Raw genomic sequence first — 20157 nt, 5'->3', positions numbered from 1 at the left:
TAGGAATGATGAGACACAGGAACATGAAAAGACTTTAGAAAACCTTTGTTTTGGTGCTTTGGTAGAATGTTTACTCTAAGAGCTTGTGTCTCAAGGTCAGCTCCTGAGCATTTCATAAAGAAAGCTAAGTTTTCACGTCGGTGAAAACACTCTGGTGGTGTGGCTGAAGAGTGTGTTGTAAGAGACTTAGGCCTCATCCACCCATAAGGAGGGAACTGAAGGAGTGTTGCCCAGTTGTAGCAAGTGACAACATCAGAACAAGGATTTAAAGCCTCTGGACCCCATGAAGCAAGAGAAGGGGGCGTACAAAATATTCACATTGGAAGGGCTGCAGTTGCTCAGTGCTCACACTCACAATCTGGAGGAGATAATGATGACAGATTGCTCTCCCCGCCATGACAAGTTCTGTATTCCACTTTATTTCACTTCAGCCTGGTCATTCTGGCATGTTTCCCTGTATGCCCTAATGCGTCTATGCTTGTTTACACTGTTATGTTTACGGGGTCAATTTTTGCAACCATTCAGGAGAGATTGAAATAGGTATTTTTTTAATAGGTAAGGAAAAGTAACAAGGATTATTAATTGAACAAAATCCATTCATTTATGTGCAGCCTCTCACTCTCACTTCTGTTACCTGTCCTGAGTGTTGACTTAACTAGGAATCAGTTTAGAGGAGAGTTTTCCTGCCATTCTCCCATCTTTCCCCTGGATTGGTAGAAACAAGAAAATGACTCTCATGTGTGAGTGGTAGAGATATTATGCAGAGAAGTTATTGCAGAAGTGTTCTAATAGTGACTTATGTCTAAGAAGCAGTAATTACAGCTGTAGAGCCTACTGAAGTGTGATATTTTTAAGCAAATCCCCAATGCAAGATAGTTAGAAAATTAGTGTGAAACTCATCATTTTAACTTAGTCTCAGAGACTGAAAAAGAAATCCCCAGAATGTGCTATTACTTGTTTTTCTGCCAATTGTTCTTGACAACTCAAGGTAACTGAGTTTAGCTGTCCTTGTGTTATGGCCTAAGGAAATGAGACAGGACTGGGGAAGTGAGATGCCTGATAGCACTGACCGTGTTTGCACAGAGTTTATCTCCTGGCCCATTCCAAGGCTTCTGTTAAGAACAAATGGATGAAGGTTGACTGCTGTGTCAAGCCAGCAGGCAGAGTTTATGGTTTGGGGTGTTTTTACCGCAGAATGACTGTTAACTTCATGTCTGTACTCTCAAAAATTGAATATTTACATTCAGTAAGTTCTGTTTTCTGTCTAGCCAGGAGATGGCTCTGTCTAACCATTCCCAGAGGACAGCAACTTTCTGAAGCTAGAGATAACTGGTAGACTTTGGTAGAGAGCTGGAAGGGATGTGAACAGTTAAAGTAAGAAAAATGATGCCTTTGGACATGCTTTCCTGCAGATGAAGCTGTTTGTGGAAGGCCAAGGTAAAGGTGTTACAGTAAGTGGAACCTAGATGCCAAAGCTGGATGAGCCTCATGCAGCCTTCTTGCTGCCCAAAATAGCCTTTGGAGTGAAGCATAAGCAGCTAAAAACATCAAGCATGATGTTCTAATTTCTTTGCAAGTGTTATTAAATTCAGTGGCCAATTCCAGTGATCTTGGAATAAAATGATAATGGTGCCTATTGAGTGACTTCGTACCGTGGGTATTTCAGTCCAAATCAAGTCTTTGTCAGCATTCCTAACTTCTGGGCAGAAAAAAATGTGGAAAAATATCAAGTAGTGACAAGTGTTGCTGTTATATTGTCTTAAGATAGCTAATTTTTTTCTTCTTAAAATTCGGTGAATTCTCCATCAGTGTTTTAATGCTGGGAGATCAGCTTTCAACTTGCAAAGTAAAACCTGTGCATTTAAGCTCAGGGGACAGGCAACTTTCTATTCAGAAGAAAAAAGCAAATCAAAAGCATTTTAAAGCTCTAGTAAGTGTGGCCATACGATTGGCAGCACCTATTCTCTTGGGGGAGTGCTCAGTTTGAGACTTCAGGACTTTCAAGCGTTGCTTGGTTTCCTGTTTCTCTTTATTTCCTGCTCCTGTGTAGATGAGGTGATTTGCATGTATTTTTTTCATACTAAGATGCCTTTGTGATCTGGAGTTCAGAATCTCAAATTATGCAACGCTTCTGGAGAACCCTGATTAGTAAATATGAATACATTTGGTATTATCTCAGCTTTGGAGAAGGTGGGCTTCCAAAGTGGTTGGTTTTGGTTGAGAAACATCTAAATTTAGTGCTTTTCCCCAGGACTTCATGGAACTGAGAAGCTTTTGGGCACCAGAAGTGGAGCATCCCAACAACGCGTCCATTCTTCTGAGATTTTACACAAATCTTCATACTGTAACACTTGAATATTTGTCTTCTTTTGAAATCATAAAGGCCAATCAGTCTTCTGCCTGCATTTTGAAATGAGATGAGCTACGAAAGTGCAAGAACAGTATTTACTTCCTTTCCATGGTCCAGATTCCATGAGGCAAGATGAGACTGTCTTAAAAGCTTTTGAGAACTGCCTTGCTGTAAAATACCACTGGTTGTGTGCTTGAGGCACTGCTGTGAACTGATTTAAATACATCAGGGAAGTGCATCTCTATACAAATACACAGCAACAGTTACTTCTTTTTCCCAAGTGTTCATGAAACTGTAGCCTGATCATAGGAAGCTAATTCTGAGATGCAGATCCCAAATTAGGCTGCGGATAGTTTGGGAACAAGTTGCAAAGTTGAACTGAAAAATCTTCAATCCCTGGAAGGGTAAATCCACATCTTCCATGTCCAAGAGCCGATTTCATCAGATCTCGTTTATAACAGTACAACACGTACTCACAAAGAAAAATAATTGTACTTTAGTTTTTTCCCCACCCTCCTTAATCCTCGTACTTCTGTGAACTGCAAAGTAGAACAGTTTAACATCCTTATTACCAGGCATCTTAGAGAAGGGAGGGACAGACAGGTGGGGAAGGAACAACTACAATCATGAAAAGATAAGTTAGTCCCAACTTCTGGCACATCTAAGAGTTATAGAATCTAGAAAGCAGACTTAATAAGCTTTTTGTGAATCTCTTTGATTTACTTCTTCTAAGTCTTGTAACTCCATGAGAATTAATAAGTGCTGCTTTTAGTGCAGCACTGCATTAGTAAGCTCTTCACTTGAGATGCACAACAGCTGGTTGTTGAACATGTAATTTTGCCAAATTTAGAACAAGAGATTTAAGAAAGAAGCTTTTTCTTGTAAATTGTGCATGTATATAATTAGTAGCTTAGTACCATTTTAAACTTTTCCATCTGCATGATTGTTCTTTTGCATTACATAAGTCTTCAAGAACAGGTTTAATTACCTAATTAAGCCTAGGGTTATTATTTCCTGTGGAACATTTTAATTACAAATAAAATCTGAGGTTGAAGTAACTTAACGTTGAAGGAGAAGTTTTGTCCTGAGATTTTACAGCCATTTATGCTGCAGTAACTGAGTAAATGTTTCCATATGAAACCCTGAGGAGCAGGAATTCTTGTTTGCATGTATCTACCCTCTCAAGGTAGCCTGCAGAAGACATTTTTGAAGCTGCTCTCAAGCCATCTTTGCTTCCTAGGCCTTCCTAAGCAGGCCTTAAAATGGTTGCGTTTGAGCAGTACGTGTTCATTAAATAGTTGTTTCTAGCCTTAGGTGCTAACGGTATTGGATTAGTTACTGTGATCTTGATGGGAATGGTGGCCGGGTTCTCCAAAGCATGTTGTTGAAGGTTTATAGGACTAGAAATGGAATTCTTTCAAAACTTACATTATTGAAATATTAAAATGTAATATTTAGTGACTTAATAGTTATCTAAAAGGCAGCTCTCCTTTTAAGTGAATAGCTTTTTCTTCATGATAAGAAGGTGTAAATGCTTACTGACACTTCTTCCAAGTTTCAGTGGCTGAGATTCCAGGTGGAAAGCTGCACCACACTCTTGGTTGCCTCGTATTTTGACTTTTCAAGAAAGCAGTGCCATTTTAAGTGGAAAGATGCTGAGATGCTTGTCTTCTTGTCACACCCCTTGAGAAAAGCCAATTCAGAATCATGTTTTTTTTCTTGCCTATGTTGCTGTGTTTACAACAGTGTCATGAGAATTAATGCCGGTACAGTTACCTGAGCTGCGTGTTGAACAAGATCTGAAACTTCAGAGAGAAAATGATGCGAAGAAAAGCTTATTCAGAGGAAACACTATAAACAGTGAGCCCGTGGGCTGCTTTTGTAAAGCAGAGGAAGCTGCGTTCTCGTTTTCAGAGCAGAAGACAGTGAAACAGATGGACCAAGTGGTTTGGCAGAAGCAGGAAGTTTTATTGTTGGAGGGGATTAGAGCTCAGGAATTTTGGTTTAGTGGCTTGCACACACCCTTCTGAATATTTACTTCTTAATTTTTTTAATAAGGATGTGGTTTGAGAGGTAGGATTTCTTGAGGGGTTTTTGGAGTGAGAGGGGAGGTAGTCATGCTTGGCGGTTTAGTTCACATGTGCTTGATGGTATATGCTAGAAGTACAGCAACAACAAAGCTCCAAAGATGAGCTCCAGAAATCTCTCTTCTGCTGGGGAGGGGAAGATCTGCAATTTGTTTGCGTTAGTGAGGAGAAATGCGGTCACAAATATGTGCACTTGGGCTTTCCAGTGACTGGAAGTGCCGTGATGGAAGCAAACCAGATCTCTGTGACACTTGCCAGGATGAGCACATGCTCAGTGAGCCCATCTTCGGTCTGCAGTGACAGCTTAACCTTTTTGATCTTTGTTTCTGAAGCTTAGTGAAGCAGCAGCCCTGTGGATGATTCTCAGTGCAAGTGGAAGATGATCCTCTTCTCTTTTGGTGTGGAGCAGTCCAAGAGCTGTGCCGCCTGACTGCAAAGCTGGCACTTTAAGAGAAGCTGGCCATTTGAAATAAGCTACGGCTTCACACATTGAGGGTCTGGCCGTAAAATTAATATATATGTATTTAAAAATAATAATAATAAAAAAAGGCACAGCAATTTAAGGCTTGTTCAGCTTGGCAGAGATTTCAAGCTAATTCTCAGGTCAAAACCATCTCGCACCCACACAAACAATTAAGAAGAAAATTATCTAAAGCCTATTTGCATGATTTACTCTGGAAACAAATTTTACTCAATACAGAATGAATTATTCCACCATAAAATAGATGAAGGTACTTCTTAGAATAAACTACTTTGCATCTTTTAGCTGTCAGCTTGCTCTTTTAAACTATTATTACTTACTTGTCTCAGCCTGCCTACTCTTGTGTCCTTAAGTGCTCTGGAATCATCTTGCCTGGATACAGTCTTGCCTATCTCTGTATGCAATATAGTATGTGTGTGTGTGTGTGTGTGTGTGTGTGTGTGTACATATGTTTAGTGTATATACTGTATATAGGTGTACCAAGTGTGTCTTTGTTAGCTCAGTCTCTGCATCCTCTCTGCTTCCCAATGGAAGCTCAAGGCTTTATCTTCCCCGCACTTCTGAGGCCTGGCCTAGCAGTAGTCACTGGGGCATTGAGATGACTTTGTTTTACATATTTTAAAATGAAAAGGGCATTTGTGTCAGCACTGCAGTGAAGCTGTAAAAAAAGGAGATGACCTTGGGGAGAGGGAAATTGTAAGGCCCCATATGTGTTGCTGTAACTATAGGTCTAGGTGTGGGACAAGCCCTCTTTTGCCAGGCAGGCAGCCAGGATTAGCACTGCCATTACAATATGGTTGAGAGCTGAAACCCCATTAGGCCTTAAGCAGGAGGAAGTCTGATGCACAGCCCTGTGGCTGTGCCAGGCATCCCTCGCTCCTGGGCAGAGCTGTGTGTAAATCCGGTGCACTCCTGGAGGAGCAGCCCATCCTCTCTGACCATGCACGGCACACCGGATTTTTCAGACTTGCTTCTCTGAAAGCTCTGCCCGGAGGTCTGCCACGGGGGTATCTCTGCTGCAGGGGCAGCCTCTGGAGATGCAGGTGGTGTTACCAGCCCTGCCCCTGTAACAGTGGGCACCTGCAGTCCCCTGGCATGGCTAGAGCCTGCTGGGTCAGCACCTCCAACCCACGGCCTCAGCACAGCAGGGTATTATGAGCATTAGCAGCAGGACACGGTGCTGCTGCTCTGCCCCTGCCCTCTGTGCTCAAGTGCAAAGCCCTGCGAGTAGGTAAAACAAAGAAAATGTGGCTGTGCTGCTTCATGATGTGAAGGGAGGGAGGACCAAAGAGGAAGCAATCTCCAGCAGCCTCCTGTGTGTGGCCAGACCTCACTTCCAATCACTCTTCACTCCACCTAAGTAGTTCTAGTGATTTACATGGCTTAATAGAGAGTGTCTTCAGTTGCCTTTCCCTTCCTGTGTTTTGGCCTTGGGCTACAGGCCTTCCTGAGAACCTTTCCTCCTGATTTCTGAGCCCCAGCTCAATCTGCTGTGTTGGTGTTGGCTTCTTCCCAGCGCTGCCAGTGCTGACTGTGCTTCTCATTTATCCCATTGGACACCATTAAAATAAAAGTTCGGAAATCATTTTTAGGCTGTTCAGCAGATCGGTGCTGTTTGTATCTAAAGCAGTCACAGTCTCACCCATATGCCAAGGTTTAATTGGCAGTAATAATCTGTTGAGTTTACTCTGACTTTAGGAAGGACTGAAGTCCTATTTGAAACAGTTTTACTCTTCTAGCTTTATCTATTTGTTCTTTTTTATCTTTTTTTTTTTTTTTTCTTTTTATTGGAACATCTGTTTCTGAATGCAGACTGCCTGCGTTAGCTCCTCTGCCCACCTGGATCACTCTTCCTGCTAGGGATCGCAGCTGCCCAGCGGGATGGGGAAGGAGGGTTGCTTGATAGATCTCTTCCATCTTTCAGCTGGCGGGAGGATGGTGATTCACCTCATCAGCTTTGACTTGGAGCATTTCTACACCCCAGATGTGTGTTCCCAGCATTCTCTAGTTGGCTGCGCTTCCTTGGAAGCAGAAGCTATGGGGGAATGTGATAGAGACATCCAAGTTCAGCAGCACAAGAGCTATGTAAATGTGACTGTGGTGATGCTGGCTCGAGCTGAATATCCAGCTGTACCGCATCATGTGGATTTATGAGCCTGAGTCTCCACTAGCTCATGAATCTCTGCTCTCGATCTGTGACTTGATGTAGGCACGCACATCTCTGCAGATGCCTGTATTCAGGGATCTGGGCTCAGAGGGCTGAAACTTTCTGTACGTTACCATTTCCAGCACTGATTTCCAGCTCTGACTGGCAGGGAGCCCAGCAGCCATGTCACAGAGGGCTTCTTGCCCAGCATCTTGTTCCCTTCATTGACTTGATTTTTGACTCATTTCAAAGTTTTGAACCTTCTGAGTTTTTGGGTGGACTGACCAGGTCTGTCTCTTTGAAGCATTCTCCCAGGGAAAAAAAGTGGGCCACTGTGAACCTCAGACTACAAAGGAGGATGTAAAACTTCCATCATCTTAATGCCGTGAAATAAACGCTCAAGCAAGGCTTTTCTTAGGGACACGTGCTTTGAAAATGATGAGCAACATAAGAAAACCCCAATGAGCAATGATGGAGTAACTTAAGTTAATGGCGTTAATACTGAGATTGGCTCTTCTAGATGAACAGTATTTCAGAAAACTTAATCCATCAGTTCCTGATAAACCCTTATGCAGAGAGTCTTGCTTTGTTCTGTTTCCAGGGTAATCCTGGCTTGCTCGTATTACAACTATAAAGCTGGGCACGCAATATTTTTAATAAGTACTTATATCTTGGTTCAATAAAAAGATATTTAAAAGATATATAAAAAAGACACGCTGCAGTGTCTTATTTCAGTGTTTTGTTTCTTTTTCCTCAAGTCAGGTTACAAGATGAGAGGACACTCTGCAGTTAAAGCAGTGTTGTCAAGGAGAGCCGTCTAGATAGGAGCTGATGAGATCTTGACTAAGCTTTTCAAGGCAGAGCTGTTTTGTCAGTCAGATTCCTGTTTGTCTGTGTTGGAGGAGTGGCATTAAATAAAGTGTTCTCCATGAGTTAAAAATGACACATGCGTCTTATCCTCGTGTCCTATAGCTTGTTGCTATAGAACTTGCCGAAACCAGTGGACAATAGCGTGCTGACTAAACACCCTATAAATGACTTGTTTTAGGCAACTTGCGCAATATGTGTAGCAATTCATGGCTCTGGAGTGCGCATAGTGCTTAATAAACCTGAAGTATTCATAGCAGTGCAACGCTAGCTTTTTTCTTCCTTATTATTATATCTCTGAGGAATGGGGACCATATTTCTGTAACGTTGGCTTAGAATTTGTCCTTGAGCATGACATCATTGCATTGCATCTAATTGCTAACAGATGGGAATGGGTGGATGGACGCTGGCACCTACTGAAGGAGTAAGCCCATCCTCTGGCACAGCTTTGGTGCTGACTGTGGCCGAGTGCCATGGTTGCTGGCTGGGGAAGTACAGCTGATGCATCAGAAGTCCTGGTTGTCCCTCATGCACTCCATTGTTTCTTCGTTTCAGTGAACCAATCTATTTCCAACTGTATTTTTGTGAGCCCTGTAACTTCTACAGGACAAGACAGGCCGGTGATCTGAAATGTAGAGGGGAGTCCCTGTCCTAACCCAAGTGTGATGTCAATGAAGGATGGCCAGTAAAAAGAAGTTCGTCTTAATGTTTAAGTTTTCCTCTTCAAAAAGTGTCCTAAAGCCTAAACTGCCAGCAGGACTGTCAAGTCGCACTCACTTGCCTTTAAGCTTTCTGAATATATTTAATGAGAAAAAAAAACAGCCAGTGTTTTTATTACGGGTTGCCAGCATAAATATTTAAAACATCCCCTATCTCATTCCTCTAATCCCGGAAAGATTGCTTCTCCTAGAGACTGGGAGGCAGGTACTCATGTTTGTAAATAAAAGATCGTCTCAGAGATCAGAGAACTGTGTGTTTTACTGCACTCTGTGACTAATTGAAAGATAATGCAGTAGAAAAGGAGGTGGGAGGTGGGGGACAAAAGAGAACAAGAGCGAATACATGTGCGCAAGTCAACCACAAGCCATATTACCCTGCTGCCGGGGGCATGGAAGGAGAGGGTATATAAATGCGTGCTAGCTGAGATGGAATAAAGCCTCAAGACAAAACTGTTTACAACCTGCACGCTAAGTCTGCCTCAGCCTATCAGTAGTGGAGGTTAAGGTCTTATTTTGCTCTGTCAAGTTTTATTTGAAGCTTCAATATGGCTTTGGTCATGGATATGCAATAGGAAACGCCAACATTGCTGGCTCAGCCAAGGGAACTGACTGCAGCCTGCTGCAAGGTGCAGTGCATTGAGCGAGGGGCTTTCAGGCTCTGCTGGGGTGGGCAAAGTGTGCAGGGCTCCCTTCTGGGCTCTGCTGATGTGGCGTAACTTGTGGGGCTGCAGGAATAGGAGAGCTTTCATTTGAATCCCATTCCCTTCTCAGCTGTGTTTGCATAAACTGAACAGCTTTCCAAGTGAAAGCTTCCTTTTACCTCGTGGAGATGATATTTAATGTGAGCAGACAGAGTGACTAGAAGGAACTAGGCAAAATCAGAGCAAACTTCCAGTGAAGTGCTTTGCAGTAGATGGCCTCGGTTTGCTTTAGGTCACGTGTTTACTCCTATGTGTAAACTGTGGCCTGCTGATGAGACAGGAAATGTTTGGGGCTGGAAAGCTTCCTGTGGTGTCCTGATTCATGTGAAAATGAAGCTCCTTGTTGTTGCAATCTTTCCTGGCATATCTTGTTGGGGTGTCCCCAGGGTTCGGAGCTAACAAGTTGAGAAAGCTACGCTGCAGACGGGCCTGCAGAGCTTGTCGGGCTCTGTCCAAAGGATGCTGCTCTGGCCAAGCAGATGGTTGGACTGAAAAATGAAGCGGGGGCTTTGGGATGTTTCTCCAAAGAAAAGTGGGGAGACAACTGAGTGAAAAGGAATTTTAAAAGATAGATGACGTGCAGAATTCTTGTTCTCAGGGCAGGAGAGTTTTACTGGAAACACATGGGTTATGGGCAAGAAAAGGTCACAGATCAGTTACTGGAAAAGGTGTGAGGCTGGTGGTCATCTCAGAGCTGGGTAAAGGTGCATCCACCCAGCCTGGATGCAGACTGACAGATGTTGGATGGCCAGGTATCCTCCTTAAGGTGTACAATCTGTATCAGATGCTCCTGTGGCAACTCGGGAGTGACTAACTCGATGCTGACCAGACCTGGTCTTCTCAGGCTCACTCCACACAGCAACCAAACACTGTGTGTCCCTAGTGAGCAGAGGAGGGCTGGCTGTGCACCCTGCATCCTGTGGGGTGGGTGCTGCTGTCAGACAGGCAGCTATCAGCAGATCTGCTCAGCTGAACAGCCCGTCCTGCCAGTTCTCAGTGGTGCTGCTGTTGTCCCCGCTTTTCTCCTGCTGGAAGGAAGGCAGCAGGGCTGTGGGATGCTAGCACATAACTCTGGCTTTGGCACCCAGTTATGGCCGGTTAGGTGAACCTCCTTCTATGGCAGCTTTGTTCTGTGGTCACATATGGGCTTTATGTTTAAAGCACTGCATATCTGAACTGTTTGTGTTACGCCTCACAGCTGTTGTGGCTCACTGAGCTCCCTGAAGGATGGCACACTGGGCACAGACTGAGGCTGGAGCACACACCAGCGAGGTGAAGGCGAGATCCATAGACTTGCCTTCTTCACAGTGTACCTCACAACCCTGTGTTTAGGGGCACAGCATTGATTATACTCACAGACATCAGGTATTTTGACCAGTTCCAGACAGGCTGGTAGGGAAAACCAGAGGGAGCCAACAGAATGAAGCTGGTAGAGAAGACCAGAGACCCAGTGCAATAAACATGGTCAGGATCTATGCAGTATTCAGCAGCTGCACCTGGGAAAACACGGAGAGCTGATTCAGGAGTAAAGGCATGGGCTGGGTTTGCTGCACTTCACAAGTCTTTATTCCCCACTTTTCGGTTCCCCACTGAAGAATCCGAGCTCTGCATGAAAAAGTCCGTCGGACAGCGCTGGCATAGAGTACTGGGCAAAATCAAAGCGTTTACAACATCTATATCTTTGAAGTGCCTGCTTAATAGTGCTGTTGTCATGCCGGTTGGAGGCAACACTTCTCTTTGCAAGTGAAAGGCTCAGCGGAGCTGGCTGATAAGCGCTGGTGCCCCGCTGTGAAATTGACCCTTTGAACTGGGAAGAATCACTCCAGATAAGCACGTAATGGAATTTTTATCTGGTCTGGCTTTTTATTGCAGCGTGTTTAGAGTTGCCGGTCTTTTTATGCAGCAAAAGCATTTTCCCCTTAGCTCTTGTAGGGGTGTGGATAGCACAATAGTCACATTTTAAAGATGCTGCTTGCAGGCTGGGAAGAAACAGCCACGTCATGCCTCGCTCCTACAGGAACAGAAAGGAAGCGATGACAATATAACCTAAATAACAAACGTATGTTGATTTAAGAGCTAAACTTGTGAAAGGCCGGGCTTCCGAAATCCCAAGGGAAAAGAGGAGTACAAGGATATTGGCGGTGTTGTTGAAGGGCAGATATAAAAGTTCTGTCACTCTTATGTATTAAAAAAAAAAATAAAATAAAATAAAATAAAATAAAATAAAATAAAATAAAATAAAATAAAATAAAATAAAATAAAATAAAAAGGCCGGGAAATGTTTCACAAACTTCTGTTTTCATTTCACTGTAGAAATAAAGGTTCTCTTCTGCATTAAACCCCACAGGTTCATTTGTCTGTAAAAATATAACCTCTCAACAGCATAACGTTTGCAAGCAGAGCCTTGCTGAGCACTGTGTTTCTTCTGTATCAGAGAGAATCTGCTTTTGTTTAAAGCAGGGATCCTACTCCTGGAGGTTCTCCTTTCTAAGCCATAAAACAGAGCCCTTAGACTTTGGGTCTCAGATCCTGGTATCCAAAGAGCAAAGCAGACAACTTCAGACTTGACCTGGTTTGCTGTGTGCTTTGGACCCACCAGACCAGGAAGATGAAACTTAGGTGCTGTGCAAAGGCTGCTGTTGTCCGAAGGGAGTGTTTGAATTGTCACGGTGTGTCTGAGCCCAGGATGGCTGTTTGCAGCACGTGCAGGCTGCTTGGCAAATCGGCCCTCGCTGGCAGGCAGCACGCAGAATACAGATGGTTTGAGTTTTGAAGCTTGAAACAATAACAGAAGATATGGCTCTATTAAATACATTGATCCAAACGGATTCGTCCTTTCACAGAATAAAAGGAAGCTCTAAGGGTTGGTGTCGTGAAGCAGCGTGGGAAGGGAACGTTGTTGAGGGGGGGAATATTGCTCTGAGTGAAAATTCATCAAGTTCAGGCTGACATTTCTCGGTGTCAGGTTTCCCCTTTGGCCTCCCTGAGATACTGGTGGTGAAAAACCTCTCAAGTAGTTTTATCCCACTTAATTGCTCTTTAAAATTCCTTGCTAGCAATATAGCACCACTGTGCTATATTAATGAATATGTAATTTAAAGAAGGAGGGCAGAGGCTGACATATGGCAAATACATGCCTTAGTTCTGGTAAGCACATGATTTTGAAGATAAACAAAGCTGTTTCCTTATCCTCAGCATGTACTTATTTTGTTTTACTGATAATGAGAAAAAATTAACACTGCTTAACATGATTGAAAACAGCAGTGTTCTCTGAGCTTCATGGCTGTGTGAATGACATTGAAAGACTTTTTGCTTCCTTGTGTTTAAACTGCAGTTCGCTTATGTGTAAGACGTGTTAAAAAAGATCATCTTAAGTCCAAAAAGCAGTTTCAAATCTCTCCAGTTACGTTTTCTTTTCAGTCTTGTGGGGCTGTTGGAGTTCTTTTGGAATTGTTTTTTATCTCGCTTTTCAAATCTGTGTGGCTTAGTGGTGTTTTTGTTTCAAATTGGATCCATTTCTATCAAAGAGTTTCCAAGTAATAGAAGGCCGCTTTAGTGTTTTATAACATAGACGTTTTGCATTGATGTCTGCAGTAATGACTTCCAGCGTTCAGGCTGGATTAAGTCGTATTTCAAAATCTTATCAAGAAACTTTTGTAAGCCAAACAATTGAGAATATAAGCCTGAAAAATGAGAGAGGCTGCAGTGATTCTGCTATTGGACATGTTAGGGGGGTGAAAAAGTTAACACCAAACTTCTCAGAATCCTGAGGCTCCTCCATCTGCCTGAGCCGTGTTTCATTTAGCAACGTGATTCTCCGAGACCAGTAGTTGGAGTGGTCCACCGTATTGTGACCGGCACGGAAAAAGCTGTGGGTTGTTTTATGCATTGTCGTTGTTCTGCTGATTAATGATGTCCCTCTGATTTCTTCCAACACCTTTCGTATGGGGGTTCTACTGGCTCAGCTCTTTGAAACAGATGTATGACTACAACAGTAATTAGATTGATTCCAGTGACCAAACCTGGGATTCTGCTGTTCTGCTCTCAGCAGGGCCCAGCAACAAGTGAGAGCCAGGCACAGCAAAATGGGATGGCTGGAGAAGTGGATTCTGATGCTGTGTTTGTCTTCTGGAGAAGAAACTGTGCATGCCGAAATCTTTACTAACTGAATTTCAAATGCTTAGAACAAAAAAAATACCTGTCTTGGTTGATTCCTAGTAGCTGCTGCTCTGCGGATGAGCTGAGGCAGCAGTGCTGAAAGCATTTCTGTGTTGTTACCGCTTCATATTAAATATGCTTTCAGGTAGAAAAAAAAGAAAACACGCACAAAAAACCCAAACCCAGAAAACAAATCCCAAATGGTTTCCAACAGCAATTTGAATAGTGTCATATTAATTGCTCCACTGTCATTGTGAAAAGCTTTTCCTGCCTCCATTTAATATTGTATAAGTAGCAAAGTGCTGTTTGTAATGCCTTGTTGCACTATTTTACAGTATTGTCAGAGTAGTCTTCAAATAATGAATCTTTGCAAGACAAGATAATGTCACCCCGTCTTTCAGGTGAGGGAAGCTGTCAAAGAACTTACTGGTTCTGCTGAAGATCTGTTAAGAGTTACACCAAAGTGATACTAAATCTTGATCCATGTTCTGGCATTTAAATTTGTATTATTCACTCTGTTCGTAGCTGCTGTGTCTTTTATTAGATCTTCTCTATTGACTTATTAAATGCGGAAGCTTTGTTCTGTCTCGCGGATCAGAGTTGGAGAGATAACGTGTAAGTGCCTTGCTGGAAAACAGGGCATTGATTTGATGAAGTGGTAGTGGATGCACTTACTGCTGCTTATGGTAACTAAAGAAACACAGAGCTGGGCCTCAAGTAGTCAGTGTTGTCCCCAAAAAGCTAATGCTCACTGTTCAAGCAGCTCAGTCTTTGCTGAGATGGACCATGTGCTTAATTATTACCCTGCTGTTCAGGGCAGAGATTGGCCTTCTGAATGATGGGATTTGCTTTGGATTCTCATTGAATGTTGTATTCTATATCATGATACATGATATGCCCTGCAGTGTATCTTGCGCCATGACGCTAATCAACATTCAATACCAAAAGAAGAGAGCAGCTGCTCTGCAGTCAGCATGTCTGAACAGTCCTGCACGCAGCAGGATATCACTTAATTCACGCTAATGGATGAAGAACTGGCCTCATAACACTTATGCAAATGAGGCTAATGATCAGGGAAGAAATGCAAACTAGTTTTCATTTATTCATAGAGATAGGTATAATTATATGCAATAACTGGATCCAAAAACTTGCTCTTCGGCATTTAGTTGTTGATAATACAGAATGCGAATGGCTTGTTGCACTGTTCATCTCCTGTGATGTTAATAACTTCATACGGAAGTTGAAGTATGTATGTTCTTAAATTCTCATTGAGAGAGCTGCAAGGCTTAATGAGGAAAAGCTACAGATAATTGCATCTCCTGAACCTACCTCCATCATTTTCACTGTGCAGTAACGGATCTCTGTTGAAATCCACTGCTGGGAGAATCATCATATTGATTCAGCTTCTTGCCCCTATTGTGTTAACTCCACCGTCTTCTGTGGATCAAAGAGAAATCAAGAGGAGGTAACCTGTCCATTGCAGTTGTGGCAGCTGAGTAATAAGATCATAGATAGGTACAAAGGTCTTATTTTAGCATTTAAACTGGGCTACCCACCCTCTTCTAATTCTCCCAGGCATTCTTCCTCTTCCTTGTTAATGAAATCTGTCGCTCCTCTTGCATGTGTGTCATCTCAGTGGTGCAGCTGGTGCCACTTGATCACTCATGCCTTGAAGAATTAGTCAGCCATGGTAGCTGTAGTAGTTGCAATGGTATCGAGCAGGAGTTGATCAAGCTACGTTTTTAACAAGTCATCATCTACTGGATGCTGTGGGCAGCACCAAGAACACACTTCTGAACCTCTGTTATGCTACAAGCTAGTTTTGGCTATGCAGATGTTCCCTAGTCTTCTCGGTGTTATGTGTAATGAAGAAGCAAATCCAAATCTCATTTAGAAGAGGAAGGTGAGTAGCACTTGAGGCTCTGTGGTCTTAACACCGCGTCAGCCCATGTCAGTATGGACTCTTGGTGTTTTCTGTGTTTTGATGTAGTGTGAACAGCCTATGGGGTTTCACTCCCACTGAGCAAGGAACTCTCTGGATCTCTGCAATGGTAACTTGGTCTTGCCAAATATTAGAGGTGATCTATCTGATCAGCATGCTGGGAATCGTTTGAATATGGACTTCCTAACCTAATGGCACTTCAGTTTGTTTAGGAAGCAGCTGTAGTAATCAAAACAAGGTCTGGATTCCTCACTTAGTAACTGAATTCTTATTAATGGAACTGTAGGTAGTGTAACTAGATTGCCTTTTTAAGAGAACCTTCATTTATTTATTATTTTTTTCCTAATGTCTCATTCTATTTAATGAATTCTGTCTTATTTCTGGGAACGGAGCTTCTGCCTCGCAGGAGGTGCGTACGGGACATCTGCCAACTGCCCAGACCTAAGGAGTGATCCTGAACCACGCCTCCATCCCTGCTCTTTGTTGGGAAAAAAAACATGTTTCTTGCTTTAAAAATCACCTGGTGCAAATTTCAGAGCAGCTTCGCAAGACCAGAGCTGTCATTACGGTGCTGGGAGAAAGGTCCAGGGTTGCTGTCAATATGTTGCGTTTACAAAAACAGTGTAATTATCACTGACTCATTACTTCTGTGTAAGAGGGAAGGAGAGTTATGAAGGAGTACTGCTGAAGAGAAAGTAGATGATGACTGAGGAGGGAGGGATGCGTGTGTGTAACGCAAAAATCCAAAGATTACATCAAGTTGGAGAGTTGTGTATATGGCTGTTGTGAAATATTTATTCTCATCTTTCTTCTGCTTACTAATTGGCTGCGAGTTAAACTTGTCTCAGCAACAATTGTTGTAGACAAGAAAGCAAGTCAGGAAAATGTGAATGCTTAAAGGTACTGCACTGACAGAAACTAACACTAAACATGCAGCCATACACTCAAGACTTTGTATGGCCTCAGAACGTATCAGTTGCTAATTCTCAGACCTGTAAAAACATTGTCTTGACAAATAAACTGACAAGTCAGGTGTATCTGGAGTCATACGGCAGATGTGACACTCAGAGGTTGTACTTAATAAAACGCTGTTTGTTATAAGGTGGTGTTTTGCCTTGAATTCATAGTGCTATCCCAAATGCTTTCTTTCAAAACCTATTTAAAAGAGACTGAAGCATTACGTAATGGGTAGGTTGCGTATTTTTCTGCCATCTCGCTTTAAAACTGATCGAATTCTTCCTTAGAAACTGCTGAATTCAAGAAATGAGTCTTGAACTGTCTTTGAGAAAGTGTCTTGACACTTAAACAGGTTCCTTCCACCTGTGACTCAGAGCAGACCCTCACTAAATAGTGACCGAGTGTAAATATATTGTTAAATAGGGGTGCGGGGATCCTGCTTATTCTAGAAGCATTGCAGTCGTAACTTGCATTGCCACTTGCTCACTTCTGTTACGTTCTGGTACTGTTTTTAAGCGAGGCATTCCTACTTCATGTGTCCAAAGGAATCCATCTTCCTAAGTAAGCTGGTAAGAAAGAAAAGCTGGGACATGCTGACATGTCCAGGTGGGTGTAGTTTAACGCTAGGTGGTTTCTAGCAAACTATCAAGTGTCAGGTAATGTCAAACAGTTGCTGTTTCAGCAGCTGACAGTACCAGAAGGACTTTAGAATAAATGGATGCTTGTACAAAGGTCGCTCATGTCAAGGGTACCTGCTGAGTGTTCTTAAAACAATCTTGACTTTACTGTATGCCACCTACACAAGGATTTTCATTACTGTTGATAAAATGTTTGTTCTGAAAATATGCCTATTTTTTCTTAAGACTGTGCAAATCTTTCTATGAATACAGTTAAGGATGTTGTAGTGGCGTCTCCAGTCTTTTCTGTATTAATGTCATGATGGCGATGAGGTGAAGCTTGATATTTAGGGGACCTAAGATAGTTTTCCCTGTTGTAGTTACACACTTTGGAGTTATATAGTTTGTGTGGAAAATCTAATGGCTGCTGGCAAGAGAACGTAACTAACCTGATTTCTTTTTGAGTATTTGCTTAACTGAAATCTTCACTATTATCCTACTGAAAACCAGGCGTAATTTACATCTTGAACAGACATCTTGGACTTGAACTTTGAGTATAATCTACATGAAGAGAGGGAAAAGAGTGCTTTTAAGTCTCCACCACCTGACCTAGCTGTATGGAGAAGGCAATACTTGGAGAAGAAATATGACTCTTTCTAATGGTGCCTTTCAACTATGTCTCTGCTAAATCTGGCTGAGCATGGTGGGTTGTTTCTTTAACTGATGTGGTGGCACTTTTGGCTATTTTGGGGCTATTTTTCTCCTCAGTTCATACCTGTGTATCCATAATCCCAGTGGAACTTGGCAGAGAGAAATGCTGGTGAAGCGATCTTCCCCGGCTTCTGTTTGATGTGGTGCTGATGTATCAGTGTGGTTATAATAGCTACCTACTGACCAGGAGCAGCACCGTCCCTCTGCTTACCTCCTGTCCCTCCCTTATGCTGACGATTGCACTCAACTCATCCCACAGTAAACCAGTTCTGGGAAAGAACTAATTGTACTTCAGAGGGGAAAAAAAAGTCTCCACAGCTCTCATGCAATGAACTTTACATAGAGGATTTAGTCTTATTTTTAAGCCAGCCACAACTTAAAGCATGAGAACTTGTTGTACAGCTGTGGATTAGTGTTTGTATAGCGGGTGTCACTGGGATCCTGCCTAGCCCATGGCAAGCCTTCTTAAGCACGAAGAAAAAGAAATCTTAACAAAAATCAAGAAAGCTGCAATAACAGAAGCAATGGTGTGAACTGGCTGGATAGAAGAGCAATGCGTGTCTGCAGAGGTGGAAGCCTGCCCAGCTTTAAGGCAGATGTTTCAGTTTGCTGAGCAAGAAGTGAGAGGATTCTTCCTAGCATTGCCTGACTATAATATGACTTAGTACTTACTGGTTGCTTTTGCTGTGCGTTAGACTGGAACACATATCTTTTTTTCAGTGATGCCTTTTAGTAGGGTTGCGTGGCCTTTGGTCTTCACAGCCCATACTGCTGGCAATCTCTCTTTCTTTCTTACAGCTGCTTTACTAAAGCTAACAAAGGACTAATGTGTTGTTACCCATCAGACATTCTTTATGTTCTTACAGCACTGCCTTCCTTGAGGACGGCCTGTGATTTTCATTCGATAAAATAAGCTCAGTAGTTAATGAAGTCATTGTTTGTCCCTTGTGATTGTGGTGTACTGTTTTATATAGGTCTCAGAATATCAGACTGTGCCTTTACTTAGTCTCAATCACCTGTTTTTTCTCCCAAGTGTGGCTTTGAGGCAGGAGCAGGCCATGCATCCCTGCAGCATTTCCTCATCCACAAAATCACACTCACTAAGAGCCCAAAGTTTATTTTAAGACATTAGTTTGTGTCTTTGCACAGATGCCTCCTGTGATAAGCCACCCTCTAGCAGAAGAACCCCACAGAGTTTATACCATTTCCTTTTTTAATCTGAATCAATTTCCAAACCAATTTAGATGAATCGTGATGGGCTCTTTGGAGGCAAGGCCCGAGAATAGGACTTGACACAGATAAGATTGATATCATTCATCAACCACATAGGCTTTGGCATAATAGCTGGCTTAGAAGTACCTCAATAAGCAAACAGTGCATTAGCACCAGCTATGCAACACCTTTCATGTTGCACAACGGTGTTTGTGCCGGTGTGTTATTAAAAAGCCAGGCAGTGATTCCACCCTGCGTCAGCTCAGCTACAGGCAAAGCGTCGCAGGCACAAGTTGTTGCAAGGCACTCGGTAATGCCTCATACAGCCTGGGAAATGGGATGGCAATTAGCTGGGGATGCTGATGCAGCTGGGAGGCTGACTGGTACCCCGGCATAGTGACAATGGCTGCAGCGGGATTGCAGGTGAGACCTAAAGAGCTGTCAGCCTAGGCAGCTCCTCACGCCGTGTGCAACCCATATCTTTCCTTCTCTGTTGCACATCACCTCTTGTCTGCCTGTCTTATACAGAGATGGCTTTCTCGGTATTTAATTGAAAATTAACAAGGATTCAGACCTGAAGACATCACAGGTGCTGCCACTGTGCTCTTTCTTTGTAGCCTGAAAAATACAGAATAAAACCAAGCAGTGACAGGACTGAGTGGCCTTAGCACACCAGTGACCTCACAGGCCCATGTGAGATGTCTCCAAGCAGCGTGTGATGAGAAGCTGCTGTGCTGCTGCCTGGACACAGTCCCTCAGCCACCTCCCTGTCCCTGTGTGGGCACGGAGGGAATGTAGTGCAGACAGAAGGAAACCAGGCTGAGTGGGGAGTTTTCACCTATGGCTGTAGATGCAGAGTGGCACAAAGAGGTGAACTTTCTCTGGTGACCCATTGCAGTCATTTATCTTTTGGATGTCAGGGGGAAGTTTTTCACAGAGAGAGCAGTGAGATGCTGAAACAGGCTGCACAGAGAGGCTGTGGATGCTTCATCACTGGAGGTGTTCAAGGCCAGGTTGGATGGGGCCCTGGGCAGCTTGGTCTAGTACCAGACCTGGAGGTTGGTGGCCCTGCCTGTGACAGGGGGGGTTAGAACTTGATGATCCTTGGAGTCCCTTCCAACCCAAGCCGTTCCATGATTCTACAGTCCAGAGCTTCATCTGTGCTTTAAAGGCATCCAGTGCTTCAGGTACCTCCTAAGGATAATATAT

At 43.1% G+C, this 20157-nt stretch overlaps 1 protein-coding gene across 2 annotated transcripts in view; it reads left to right on the top strand.

Annotated features, from left to right (window-relative positions):
* The window catches only part of PRICKLE1 (prickle planar cell polarity protein 1), a 56804-nt gene that overhangs the window by 18330 nt on the left and 18317 nt on the right, over nucleotides 1-20157 (top strand). The gene's annotated exons all lie outside the window — the stretch shown is intronic.

Source organism: Coturnix japonica, chromosome 1 (assembly GCF_001577835.2).
Source record: "Coturnix japonica isolate 7356 chromosome 1, Coturnix japonica 2.1, whole genome shotgun sequence".
NCBI classification, from domain to species: domain Eukaryota; kingdom Metazoa; phylum Chordata; class Aves; order Galliformes; family Phasianidae; genus Coturnix; species Coturnix japonica.
The sequence above is the reverse complement of the archived record's forward strand: the minus strand, read 5'-3'. Positions and strand labels throughout refer to the sequence as shown.